General features: G+C 48.1%; 1 long non-coding RNA gene across 2 annotated transcripts in view; it reads left to right on the top strand.

Moving 5' to 3' along the window:
* The window catches only part of LOC134956699 (uncharacterized), a 40,404-nt gene extending 26,803 nt beyond the window's left edge, over positions 1-13,601 (top strand). For both annotated transcript variants that reach the window (XR_010186102.1, XR_010186103.1), the window contains one exon: positions 13,437-13,601. This is a non-coding gene — a long non-coding RNA (uncharacterized LOC134956699). The remainder of the gene's footprint in view (positions 1-13,436) is intronic.
* Positions 13,602-13,859: the final 258 nt, after the last annotated feature.

Below are 13,859 nucleotides of genomic sequence, written 5' to 3'. Positions count from 1 at the left end.
CTCAAAAGCCATCTGGGGCTCTAAAACGCCCGTTACCGCAGATGGCAGATACAGACGCCGACACGGATACTGACTCCAGTGTCGACGATTAAGAGACGAATGTGACTTCCAGTAGGGCCACACGTTACATGATTGAGGCTATGGAAAATGTTTTTACACATTTCTGATAATACCAGTACCACTAAAAAGGGTATTAGGTTGGGTGAGAAAAACAAAACAAAAAAAAAACTGCCTGTAGTTTTTCCTGCATCTGAGGAATTAAATGAAGTGTGTGATGATGCGTGGGTTTCCCCCGATTAAAAACTGTTAATTCCTAAAAAGTTATTAGCATCATACCCCTTCCCGCCAGAGGATAGGGCACGTTGGGAAAACACCCCTTAGGGTGAATAAAGCGCTCACACGCTTGTCTAAACAGGTGGCACTACCGTCCCCGGATACGGCCGCCCTTAAGGAACCTGCTGACAGAAAGCAGTAAAATATCCTAAAATGTGTATACACTCACACGGGTGTGATACTGCGACCAGCAATCGCCTCAGCCTGGATGTGCAGTGCTGGGGTGGCTTGGTCGGATTCCCTGACTGACAATATTGATACCCTAGATAGGGACAGTATATTACTAACTATAGAGCATTTAAAAGATGCATTTCTATATATGCGTGATGCACAGAGGAATATTTGCCGACTGGCATCAAGAGTAAGTGCGCTGTCCATTTCTGCCAGAAGAGGGTTATGGACAAGACAGTGGTCAGGTGATGATGATTCCAAAAGGCATATGGAAGTATCGCCTTATAAAAGGGAGGAGTTATTTGGGGTAGGTCTAACACAAACAGCCAATTCCCAGGAACAAAAGCCCTCTCCCGCCTCCGCAAAGTCCTCAGCATGACGCTGGGGCTTTACAAGCGGTCTCAGGCACGGTGGGGGCCCGTCTCAAGAAATTCGAGACGTCTCCCCCTCGCCGTTTCATAAAGTCTGCTTTACCGACGTCTCCCTCAGACAGGGAGACAGTATTGCAAGCCATTCACAGGCTGTATTCCCAGCAGGTGATAATCAAGGTACCCCTCCTGCAACAGGGAAAGGGGTACTATTCCACACTATTTGTGGTACCGAAGCCGGACGGCTCGGTGAGACCATTTTTAAATCTAAAATCCTTGAACACTTACATACAAAGGTTCAAATTCAAGATGGAGTCACTCAGAGCAGTGATTGCAAACCTGGAAGAAGGGGACTATATGGTCTCTCTGGACATCAAAGATGCTTACCTACATGTCCCAATTTACCCTTCTCCAAGGGTACCTCAGGTTTGTGGTACAGAACTGTCACTATCAGTTTCAGACGCTGCCGATTGGATTGTCCACGGCACCCCGGGTCTTTACCAAGGTAATGGCCGAAATGATGATACTCCTTCGAAAGAAGGGAGTTTTAGTTATCCCTTACTTGGACGATCTCCTGATAAGGGCAAGATCCAGGGAACAGTTGGAAGTCGGGGTAGCACTATCTCAGATAGTGCTGCGGCAGCACGGTTGGATTCTCAATATTCCAAAATCGCAGCTGATCCCGACGACACGCCTTCTATTCCTAGGGATGATCCTGGACACAGTCCGGAAAAAGGTGTTTTCTCCCGGAGGAGAAAGCCAGGGAGTTATCCGAACTAGTCAGAAACCTCCTAAAACCAGGCCAAGTGTCAGTGCAGCAGTGCACAAGGGTCCTGGGAAAAATGGTGGCTTCCTACGAAGAAATTCCATTCGGCAGATTCCACGCAAGAACTTTCCAGTGGGACCTGCTGGACAAATGGTCCGGATCGCATCTTCAGATGCATCAGCGGATAACCCTGTCACCAAAGACAAGGGTGTCTCTCCTGTGGTGGTTGCAGAGTGCTCATCTTCTAGAGGGCCGCAGATTCGGCATTCAGGACTGGGTCCTGGTGACCACGGATGCCAGCCTGAGAGGCTGGGGAGCAGTCACACAGGGAAAAAATGTCCAGGGCTTGTGGTCAAGCCTGGAGACATCACTTCACATAAATATTTTGGAGCTAAGGGCCATTTACAATGCCCTAAGCCAAGCAAGACCTCTGCTTCAAGGTCAGCCGGTGCTGATCCAGTCGGACATTATCACGGCAGTCGCCCACGTAAACAGACAGGGCGGCACAAGAAGCAGGAGGGCAATGGCAGAAGCTGCAAGGATTTTTCGCTGGGCGGAAAATCATGTGATAGCACTGTCAGCAGTGTTCATTCCGGGAGTGGACAACTGGGAATCAGACTTCCTCAGCAGGCACGACCTCCACCCGGGAGAGTGGGGACTTCACCCAGAAGTCTTCCACATGATTGTAAACCATTGGGAAAAACCAAAGGTGGACATGATGGCGTCCTGCCTAAACAAAAAATTGGACAGGTATTGCGCCAGGTCAAGGGACCCTCAGGCAATAGCTGTGGACGCTCTGGTAACACCGTGGGTGTACCAGTCAGTGTATGTGTTCCCTCCTCTTCCTCTCATACCAAAAGTACTGAGAATTATAAGACGGAGGGGAGTAAGAACTATACTCGTGGCTCCGGATTGGCCAAGAAGGACTTGGTACCCGGAACTTCAAGAGATGCTCACGGAGACCCGTGGCCTCTACCTCTAAGAAGGGACCTGCTCCAGCAAGGACCCTGTCTATTCCAAGACTTACCGCGGCTGCGTTTGACGGCAGGGCGGTTGAACGCCGGATCCTGAAGGAAAAAGGCATTCCGGATGAAGTCATCCCTACCCTGGTCAAGCCAGGAAGGATGTAACCGCAAAGCATTATCACCGCATTTGGCGAAAATATGTTGCGTGGTGCGAGGCCAGTAAGGCCCCGATGGAGGAATTTCAACTAGGTCGATTCCTGCATTTCCTGTAAACAGGAGTGTCTATGGGCCTAAAATTGGGGTCCATTAAGGTTCAAATTTCGGCCCTGTCAATTTTCTTCCAGAAAGAACTAGCTTCACTACCTGAAGTTCAGACGTCTGTAAAAGGGGTACTGCATATACAGCCTCCTTTTGTGCCTCCAGTGGCACTTTGGGATCTCAATGTAGTTTTGGGGTTCCTAAAGTCACATTGGTTTGAACCACTTGATTCTGTGGAGTTAAAATATCTCACATGGAAAGTGGTCATGTTATTGGCCCTGGCCTAGGCCAGGCACGTGTCAGAATTGGCGGGCTTTATCCTGTAAAAGCCCTTATCTGATCTTCCATTCAGACAGGGCGGAATTGAGGACTCGTCCTCAGTTTCTCCCTAAGGTGGTGTCAGCGTTTCATCTGAACCAACCTATTGTGGTACCTACGGCTACTAGTGACTTGGAGGACTCCAAGTTGTTGGACGTAGTCAGGGCCTTGAAAATATATGTTTCCAGGACGGCTGGAGTCAGGAAATCTGACTCGCTGTTTATCCTGTATGCACCCAACAAGCTGGGTGCTCCTGCTTCTAAGCAGACTATTGCTCGTTGGATTTGTAGTACAATTCAGCTTGCACATTCTGTGGCAGGCCTGCCACAGCCAAAATCTGTAAAAGCCCATTCCACAAGGAAGGTGGGCTCATCTTGGGCGGCTGCCCGAGGGGTCTCGGCGTTACAACTTTGCCGAGCAGCTACTTGGTCAGGGGCAAACACGTTTGCTAAATTCTACAAATTTGATACCCTGGCTGAGGAGGACCTGGAGTTCTCTCATTCGGTGCTGCAGAGTCATCCGCACTCTCCCGCCCGTTTGGGAGCTTTGGTATAATCCCCATGGTCCTTACGGAGTTCCCAGCATCCACTAGGACGTCAGAGAAAATAAGAATTTACTTACCGATAATTCTATTTCTCATAGTCCGTAGTGGATGCTGGGCGCCCATCCCAAGTGCGGATTGTCTGCAATACTTGTACATAGTTATTGTTACAAAAATCGGGTTATTATTGTTGTGAGCCATCTTTTCAGAGGCTCCTCTGTTATCATGCTGTTAACTGGGTTCAGATCACAGGTTGTACGGTGTGATTGGTGTGGCTGGTATGAGTCTTACCCGGGATTCAAAATCCTTCCTAATTGTGTACGCTCGTCCGGGCACAGTATCCTAACTGAGGCTTGGAGGAGGGTCATGGGGGGAGGAGCCAGTGCACACCAGGTAGTACTAAAGCTTTACTTTTGTGCCCAGTCTCCTGCGGAGCCGCTAATCCCCATGGTCCTTACGGAGTTCCCAGCATCCACTACGGACTACGAGAAATAGAATTATCGGTAAGTAAATTCTTATTTTATATATATATATATATATATATATATATATATATATATATATATATATATACACACACACACACACACACACACACACACACACACACACACACACACACACACACACTGTGTACATGTATATATGTATATAGATGTGTCCTATATTGTGGCCACAACGCTTCATTCATAACATGGGATGTTCCCGCTATCCATTATCAGCGACTGAGCGTGGCATACACTGATGCATACGCCTCACAGTGCTGCTATTAAATGCTACTATATACAGCAACAATATAGCAACACACACACGGAAACCCCCCCTTATAAATCCTGCGTTTGCCCCTGGGGGGGCATTTTTTTGGCGATATTATTATATATTAAGCTGCTATAAGGGAAAACACTTACTATAAGGTGGTCCCTGTATAATTATAGCGCTTTGGTGTGTGCTGGCAAACTCTCCCTCTGTCTCCCCAAAGGGCTAGTGGGGTCCTGTCCTCTATCAGAGCATTCCCTGTGTGTGTGCTGTGTGTCGGTACGTGTGTGTCGACAGGTATGAGGACGATGTTGGTGTGGAGGCGGAGCAATTGCCTGTAATGGGATGTCACCCCCTAGGGAGTCGACACCGGAATGGATGGCTTTATTTATGGAATTACGTGATAGTGTCAACACGCTACAAGGTCGGTTGACGATATGAGACGGCCGGCAAACCAATTAGTACCTGTCCAGGCGTCTCAAACACCGTCAGGGGCTTTAAAACGCCCATTACCTCAGTCGGTCGACAGACACAGACACGGACACTGACTCCAGTGTCGACGGTGAAGAAACAAACGTATTTTCCAGTAGGGCCACACGTTACATAATCACGGCAATCAAGGAGGCGTTACATATTTCTGATACTACAAGTACCACAAAAATGGGTATTATGTGGGGTGTGAAAAAAGTCAAAAAACTACCTGTAGTTTTTCCTGAAATCAGATGAATTGATTGAAGTGTGTGATGAAGCGTGGGTTACCCCCGATAGGAAGTTGCTAATTTCAGAGAAGTTATTGGCATTATACCCTTTCCCGCCAGAGGTTAGGGCGCGCTGGGAAACACCCTCTAGGGTAGTTAAGGCGCTCACACGCTTATCAAAACAAGTGGCGTTACCGTCTCCTGATACGGCCGCCCTCAAAATCCAGCTGATAGGAGGCTGGAAAATACTCTAAAAAGTATATACACACATACTGATGTTATACTGCGACCAGCAATCGCCCCAGCATGGATGTGCAGTGCTGGGGGGGTTTGGTCGGAATCTCTGACTGGAAATATTGATACCCTGAATAGCGACAATATTTTATTGACTATAGAGCATTTAAAGGATGCATTTTCTTTATATGCGAGATGCACAGAGGGATATTTGCACTCTGGCATCAAGGGTAAGTGCGCTGTCCATTTCTGCCAGAAGAAGTTTATGGACGCGACAGTGGTCAGGTGATGCGGATTCCAAGCGGCATATGGAAGTTTGCCGTATAAAGGGGAGGAATTATTTGGGGTCGGTCTATCGAACTTGGTGGCCACGGCAACAGCCGGAAAATCCATCTTTTTTACCTCCGGTCACCTCCCAACAGAAAAAGACACCGTCTTTTCAGCCTCAGTCCTTTCGTTCTCATAAGAACAAGCGGGCAAAAGGCCATTCATATCTGCCCGAGGCAAAGGAAAGGGTAAGAGACTGCAGCAAGCAGCTCCTTCCCAGGAGCAGAAGCACTCCCCCGCTTCTGAAAAGTCCTCAGCATGTCGCTGGGGCCTTACAAGCGGACTCAGGTCCGGTGGGGGGGTCGTCTCAAGAATTTCAGCGCGCAGTGGGCTCACTCGCAAGTCGACCCCTGGATCCTGCAGGTAGTATCACAGGGGTACAGATTGGAATTCGAGACGTCTCTTCCTCGCAGATTCCTGAAGTCTGCTTTACCAACATCTCCCTCCGACAGGGAGACGGTGTTGGAAGCTATTCACAAGCTGTATTCCCAGCAAGTAATAGTCAAGGTACCCCTACTACAACAAGGAAAGGGGTATTATTCCACGCTGTTTGTGGTACCGAAGCCGGACGGCTCGGTGAGACCTATTCTAAGTCTGAAATCTTTTGAACACTTACATACAAAGGTTCAAGTTCAAGATGAAATCACTCAGAGCAGTGATAGCGAATCTGGAAGAAGGGGACTTTATGGTGTCCTTGGACATCAAGGATGCTTACCTCCATGTCCCAATTTGCCCTTCAAACCAAGGGTACCTCAGGTTCGTGGTACAAAACTGTCACTATCAGTTTCAGACGTTGCCGTTTGGATTGTCCACGGCACCCCGGGTCTTTACCAAGGTAATGGCCGAAATGATGATTCTTCTTCGAAGAAAAGGCGTATTAATTATCCCTTACTTGGACGATCTCCTGATAAGGGCAAGATCCAGAGAACAGTTAGAGGCCGGTGTAGCACTAACCCAAGTAGTGCTGCAACAGCACGGGTGGATTCTAAATTTTCCAAAATCCCAGCTGAGCCCGACGACACGTCTGCTGTTCCTAGGGATGATTCTGGACACAGTTCAGAAAAAGGTTTTTCTCCCGGAGGAGAAAACCAGGGAGTTATCCGAGCTAGTCAGGAACCTCCTAAAACCAGGAAAAGTGTCAGTGCATCAATGCACAAGAGTCCTGGGTAAATGATGGCTTCTTACGAAGCGATTCCATTCGGCAGATTCCACGCAAGAACTTTTCAGTGGAATCTGCTGGACGAATGGTCCGGATCGCATCTTCAGATGCATCAGCGGATAGCCCCGTCTCCAAGGACAAGGGGGTCTCTTCTGTGGTGGTTGCAGAGTGCTCACCTTTTTGGAGGGCCGCAGATTCGGCATTCAGGACTGGGTCCTGGTGACCACGAATGCCAGCCTGAGAGGCTGGGGAGCAGTCACACAGGGAAGAAATTTCCAGGGAGTGTGGTCAAGCCTGGAGACTTCACTTCACATAAATATACTGGAGCTAAGGGCAATTTACAATGCTCTAAGCCTGGCAAGGCCTCTGCTTCAGGGTCAGCCGGTGTTGAACCAGTAGGGCAACACCACGGCAGTCGCCCACGTAAACAGACAGGGCGACACAAGAAGCAGGAGGGCAATGGCAGAAGCTGCAAGGATTTTTCACTGGGCAGAAAATCATGTGATAGCACTGTCAGCAGTGTTCATTCCGGGAGTGGACAACTGGGAAGCAGACTTCCTCAGCAGACACGATCACCACCCGGGAGAGTGGGGACTTCATCCAGAAGTCTTCCACATGATTGTGAACCGTTGGAAAAAACCAAAGGTGGATATGATGGCGTCCCGCCTCAACAAAAAACTGGACAGGTATTGCGCCAGGTCAAGAGACCCTCAGGCAATAGCTGTGGATGCGTTGGTAACACCATGGGTGTACCAGCCAATGTATGTGTTCCCCCCTCTGCCTCTCATACCCAAGGTACTGAGAATTATAAGGCGAAGGGGAGTAAGAACGATACTCGTGGTTCCGGATTTGCCAAGAAAGACTTGGTACCCGGAACTTCAAGAGATGCGCACGGAGGATCCGTGCACTCTACCTCTAGACTTACCGCGGCTGCGTTTGACGGCATGGCGGTTGAACGCCGGATCCTGAAGGAGAGGGCTCCGACGGAGGAATTTCAACTGGGTCGATTCCTACATTTCCTGCAAACAGGATTGTCTATGGGCCTCAAATTGGGGTCCATTAAGGTTCAAATTTCGGCCCTGTCGATTTTCTTCCAGAAAGAATTGGCTTCAGTTCCTGAAGTCCAAGCTTTTGTCAAAGGAGTACTACATATACAGCCCCGGTTGTGCCTCCAGTGGCACCGTGGGATCTCAATGTAGTTTTGGGATTCCTCAAATCCCATTGGTTTGAGCCACTCAAATCGGTGGATTTGAAATATCTTACATGGAAAGTGACCATGCTACTGGCCCTGGCTTCGGCCAGGAGAGTGTCAGAATTGGCGGCTTTTTCGTACAAAAGCCATATCTGATTTTCCATTGGGACAGGGCAGAACTGCGGACGCGTCCTCAGTTTCTCCCTAAGGTGGTATCAGCGTTTCACCTGAACCAACCTATTGTAGTGCCTGCGGCTTCTAGCGACTTGGAGGACTCCAAGTTGTTCGACGTTGTCAGAGCCTTAAAAAAAAAAAAAAAAATATATATATATATATATATATATATTTCAAGGACGGCTGGAGTCAGAAAGTCTGACTCGCTGTTTATACTGTATGCACCCAACAAGCTGGGTGTTCCTGCGTCTAAGCAGACGATTGCTCGTTGGATTTGTAGCACAATTCAACTTGCGCATTCTGTGGCAGGGCCTGCCACAGCCAAAATCTGTAAATGCCCACTCCACAAGGAAGGTGGGCTCACCTTGGGCGGCTGCCCGAGGGGTCTCGGCATTACAACGCTGCCGAGCAGTTACATGGTCAGGGGAGAACACGTTTGTAAAATTCTACAAATTTGATACCCTGGCTAAGGAGGACCTGGAGTTCTCTCATTCGGTGCTGCAGAGTCATCCGCACTCTCCCGCCCGTTTGGGAGCTTTGGTATAATCCCCATGGTCCTGACGGAGTCCCCAGCATCCACTTAGGACGCCAGAGAAAATAAGAATTTACTTACCGATAATTCTATTTCTCGTAGTCCGTAGTGGATGCTGGGCGCCCATCCCAAGTGCGGATTGTCTGCAATACTTGTACATAGTTATTGTTACAAAAATCGGGTTATTATTGTTGGAAGCCATCTTTTCAGAGGCTCCTCTGTTATCATGCTGTTAACTGGGTTCAGATCTCAAGTTGTACAGTGTGATTGGTGTGGCTGGTATGAGTCTTACCCGGGATTCAAAATCCTTCCTTATTGTGTACGCTCGTCCGGGCACAGTATCCTAACTGAGGCTTGGAGGAGGGTCATAGGGGGAGGAGCCAGTGCACACCACCTAGTGGTCAAACTTTTAATTTTGTGCCCTGTCTCCTGCGGAGCCGCTATTCCCCATGGTCCTGACGGAGTCCCCAGCATCCACTACGGACTACGAGAAATAGAATTATCGGTAAGTAAATTCTTATTTTTTTGCCTTTTTTTTACTGTGTTTCTATGGCAAGCACAACGGCAGAGGCCACCGGCACCACCAGCGAGGCCACCAGCAGCCTCACCACCATCCTCCTCCCAATCCCAAAATCCCTCCCCCCCTCAACAACCCACCCCCCAAAATACCACATCCGCTTCCTCCTCAGCCTCCTCCCCCTCTCAAACCCCCTCCCCCTCTATTTCCGCTTCCCCCTCCCCCTCTCTTTCTATACCCCACTCTCAACCCCCCCTCCCCTCTCTTTCTGTACCCCACTCTCAACCCACCTCCCCCTCTCTTTCTGTACCACACTCTCAACCCACCTCCCCCTTTCAATCTGACCCCCCTCTCAACACCCCTCACCCTCTCAATCTGTCCACCCCTGTCAACCACCCTCCCCCTCTCAATCTGACCCACCCTCTCAACCCACCTCACCCATACATCCTCCTTCCCCATCCAAGCTTCTTCCCCATCCAAGCTCCTCCCCATCCAACCTCCTTCCCCCATCCAACCTCCTTTCCCCACATCGGAGTGTGCCGCTGAGGCACCCGAGGAGGTGGAGGGTGATGGCCATCCGTAAGGAGATAGTAAGTTATTTAGAAGTAAAAAATGTATTTCTAACCTAGTTTAAATTGAAAATCACCTACATGCAGTGTTGTACTGGGTCCATTCGGGGCCCCTGGAGAAAGGCTTTGTCTGTAAATAATGTTATGGGATCTGGAATGAAATTTGACAGTGTATAGGTCGAGAATGTTTCGGTCAACCACTATAGGTAGACAGTCACTAGGTCGACAGGTTTGGAAGGTCGACAGGCTCTCTAGCTCGACACGTGCTAGGTTGATGGGTCACAAGCTCAACATGTTTTTTTTTTTTGTTAGTTTAAAAAATGTAAAACATTTTTGGACTTAACGAGCCACGTGGACTCCGATTGAAATGGAAATCTGTTCCGAGCGAAGCGGCAGCGGAGCGAGGCACCTTGCCCGAAGCCTGGCGAGCCATGCGAGGTGGCACAGTGCAATAATTCGGAGTCCCTGTCACTCTACGAAGACAGGGATAACAACATACCAAAATACCCTCATGTCTAACTTTTGATCTGTCGACCTAGCACATATAAACACTGTAGACCTTCCAACCCTGTCAACCTACTGACTGTCAACCTATAGTGGTCAACCTAAACATTGTCGACCTAGACACTGTCGATCTAATGATCCAGGGCTGTTTCTAGCCAACTTGGCTCCCAGTGCGAGATTTAAAAATGCGCCCCCCCATTGACATAACAAAAAATGCGCCCTTCCCCCATAGATATAAAAAGAAAAAGGTATGTGCGCGCTCCCGGCAAAGGGGGCGTGGCCTCGATAAAATGGGCATGGCCTCTGTAAAATGGGCATGGCCGCGTCTGAAAAGACTACCTTATACCCCAGTTTTTGACTTTGCACCAACAGATCACGGCGAGCACAGGAATTTTTTTTTTAAATATATCTTTAGATTGTAAGCTCTCACGAGCAGGGCCCTCTTCCCTCATGTGCTTATCCTTTGTCTTACTTTAATAATCTTCAACTGTACCACATCCAGCAGTCTTCTGCCACCTGATACTTATTCCAGTGTCATCTGCTGATGTAACTGTGTATTTACCCTGTACTTGTCCTATACTGTCATCAACTGTAAGTTGCTGTTTTCCTGTTTGATTATTTATGTACTCTGTAATTGGACGCTGCAGAACCCTTGTGGCGCCATATAAATAAAGGATAATAATAATAATAATAATAATAATAATAAATATATTATGCCATACACCGCAATGCCCTTGATACATTAAATTCCTATTACGGCAGGCAAGAGTCCCCATTTTCCACATTACAGCAGGTAAGAGTCCCCATTTTCCACAATACGGCAGGCAAGAGTCCCCATTTTCCACAATACGGCAGGCAAGTGTCCCCATTTTCCACATTACGGCAGGCAAGTGTCCCCATTTTCCACAATATGGCAGGCAAGTGTCCCCATTTTCCACAATACGGCAGGCAAGAGTCCCCATTTTCCACAATACGGCAGGCAAGTGTCCCCATTTTCCACATTACGGCAGGCAAGTGTCCCCATTTTCCACAATATGGCAGGCAAGTGTCCCCATTTTCCAGAATACGGCAGGCAAGTGTCCCCATTTTACACAATATGGCAGGCAAGTGTCCCCATTTTACACATTACGGCAGGCAAGTGTCCCCATTTTCCACAATACGGCAGGCAAGGGTCCCCATTTTCCACAATATGGCAGGTGTCCCCATTTTCCACATTACAGCAGGCAAGAGTCCCCATTTTCCACAATACGGCAGGCAAGTGTCCCCATTTTCCACAATACGGCAGGCAAGTGTCCCCATTTTCCACATTACGGCAGGCAAGAGTCCCCATTTTACACATTACGTCAGGCAAGTGTCCCCATTTTCCACAATACGGCAGGCAAGTGTCCCCATTTTCCACATTACGGCAGGCAAGAGTCCCCATTTTCCACAATGCTGCAGGCAAGTGTCCCCATTTTCCACAATAAGGCAGGCAAGTGTCCCCATTTTCCACAATACGGCAGGCAAGTGTTCCCATTTTACACAATACGGCAGGCAAGAGTCCCCATTTTCCACATTACGGCAGGCAAGTGTCCCCATTTTACACAATACGGCAGGCAAGAGTCTCCATTTTCCACATTACAGCAGGCAAGAGTCCCCATTTTCCACAATACGGCAGGCAAGTGTCCCCATTTTCCACAACACGGCAGGCAAGTGTTCCCATTTTACACAATACGGCAGGCAAGTGTCCCCATTTTACACAATACGGCAGGTGTCCCCATTTTCCACATTACGACAGGCAAGAGTCCCCATTTTCCACAATACGGCAGGCAAGAGTCCCCATTTTACACATTACGCCAGGCAAGAGTCCCCATTTTACACATTACGGCAGGCAAGTGTCCCCATTTTCCACATGATGGCAGGCAAGTGTTCCCATTTTACACAATACGGCAGGCAAGTGTCCCCATTTTACACATTACGGCAGGCAAGAGTCTCCATTTTACACATTACGGCAGGGAAGTGTCCCCATTTTACACAATACGGCAGGCAAGTGTCCCCATTTTACACATTACGGCAGGCAAGAGTCTCCATTTTACACATTACGGCAGGGAAGTGTCCCCATTTTCCACATTACGGCAGGCAAGTGTTCCCATTTTACACAATACGGCAGGCAAGTGTCCCCATTTTACACAATACGGCAGGTGTCCCCATTTTCCACATTACGACAGGCAAGAGTCCCCATTTTACACAATACGGCAGACAAGTGTCCCCATTTTACACATTACGGCAGGCAAGAGTCCCCATTTTACACATTACGGCAGGCGGGTGCATCATTCCGCGAAACTCCCCCCCCCCCCCCCGAGCTGAGTACTCGGGAGGAGAGGGAATCAAAGAACACAAGAAGTGCCGTGGAGGGCGCCCCGTGCGGTTGCATGGCTCGCCCGCCACAAGAAACAGCACTGTAATGATCCACACCCTTGAGTGGGTGTGGATCATTAGACCGACAGTGTCTAGGTCGACAATGTTTAGGTTCACCAAAATGCAACATTCAAGAGCACAGTCTGGAACCTGATCCTTAGGGTGCTCACGCTGGAAATTAGGGCCACTGGTGCTTTCCCCTGTACCCCTGTGTGACAGTCCAAGTCTGGGGACATGTGTTCTTAAAGTGTGACTCTACAAATGTAGTTTGGCAACACATAACAACAAGACCTATCTCCACTTATGTAGTAAGGCAGGCTTTCAGGGAGTGTGGGCATGCTAGTATATGTAGTCCATCTGAAGATGTAGAGATGCATTGTGCTGAGGCTGGCCCAACACCAAAAATGGCAAGTCCGGGACACTCCAGATGTGAAAGAACTACACATCCCAGCATGGTCTGCTACACCTTAAACATGGCTTTTATTTTAAATCATTGCAGGCCATGCTTGTATGTGTTGCCCTGCTACTGTAAAAATAAAACATCCATTATGTAGTTACTATGCCATTAAAGTGTGCTTTGTGCCTTGCTTCTATAATGTGTATGTGTAATGTGAGTAAGTCATGTTTTTTTGTTTGTTTTTTGGACATTCATTTCAGATGATGCAGTTGGAGATCCCCCAGCAATGATTTCAGTAATCCTGGAAAGGATGGATCACCACTTGAGGGCCCTGCTGGATGAAGTGCAAAAAAATAGTTTATTTTCACACAAAAAAGTTAGCAAAAGTTTGGTTGTAAAAAATAAAAAAATATTGTTTATTCACATTTCAGTGTGTGTTGTGTTTTTTTATTGCAAGAAAGGTACAGCGGATTTGCGTCAGGAAATTGGGGACCTTAAACATTTTAAAATTATTACTTAAGAATACTAAGAAAAAACACTTAAACACCAAAGACTGATGTATGACAGTTAGGAGCTGATTGTTTTTTGATGTCACTAAACACATTTATACACACACTACACCTCAACACAAAAAGCAGGTATTTAACATTAGGGCAGGCATGGATAATACACAGTTTATACAT

Source organism: Pseudophryne corroboree, chromosome 9 (genome assembly GCF_028390025.1).
Source record: "Pseudophryne corroboree isolate aPseCor3 chromosome 9, aPseCor3.hap2, whole genome shotgun sequence".
In the NCBI taxonomy this organism is placed as follows: Eukaryota; Metazoa; Chordata; class Amphibia; order Anura; family Myobatrachidae; genus Pseudophryne; species Pseudophryne corroboree.
This window is presented reverse-complemented; position numbering and strand designations above follow the sequence as displayed.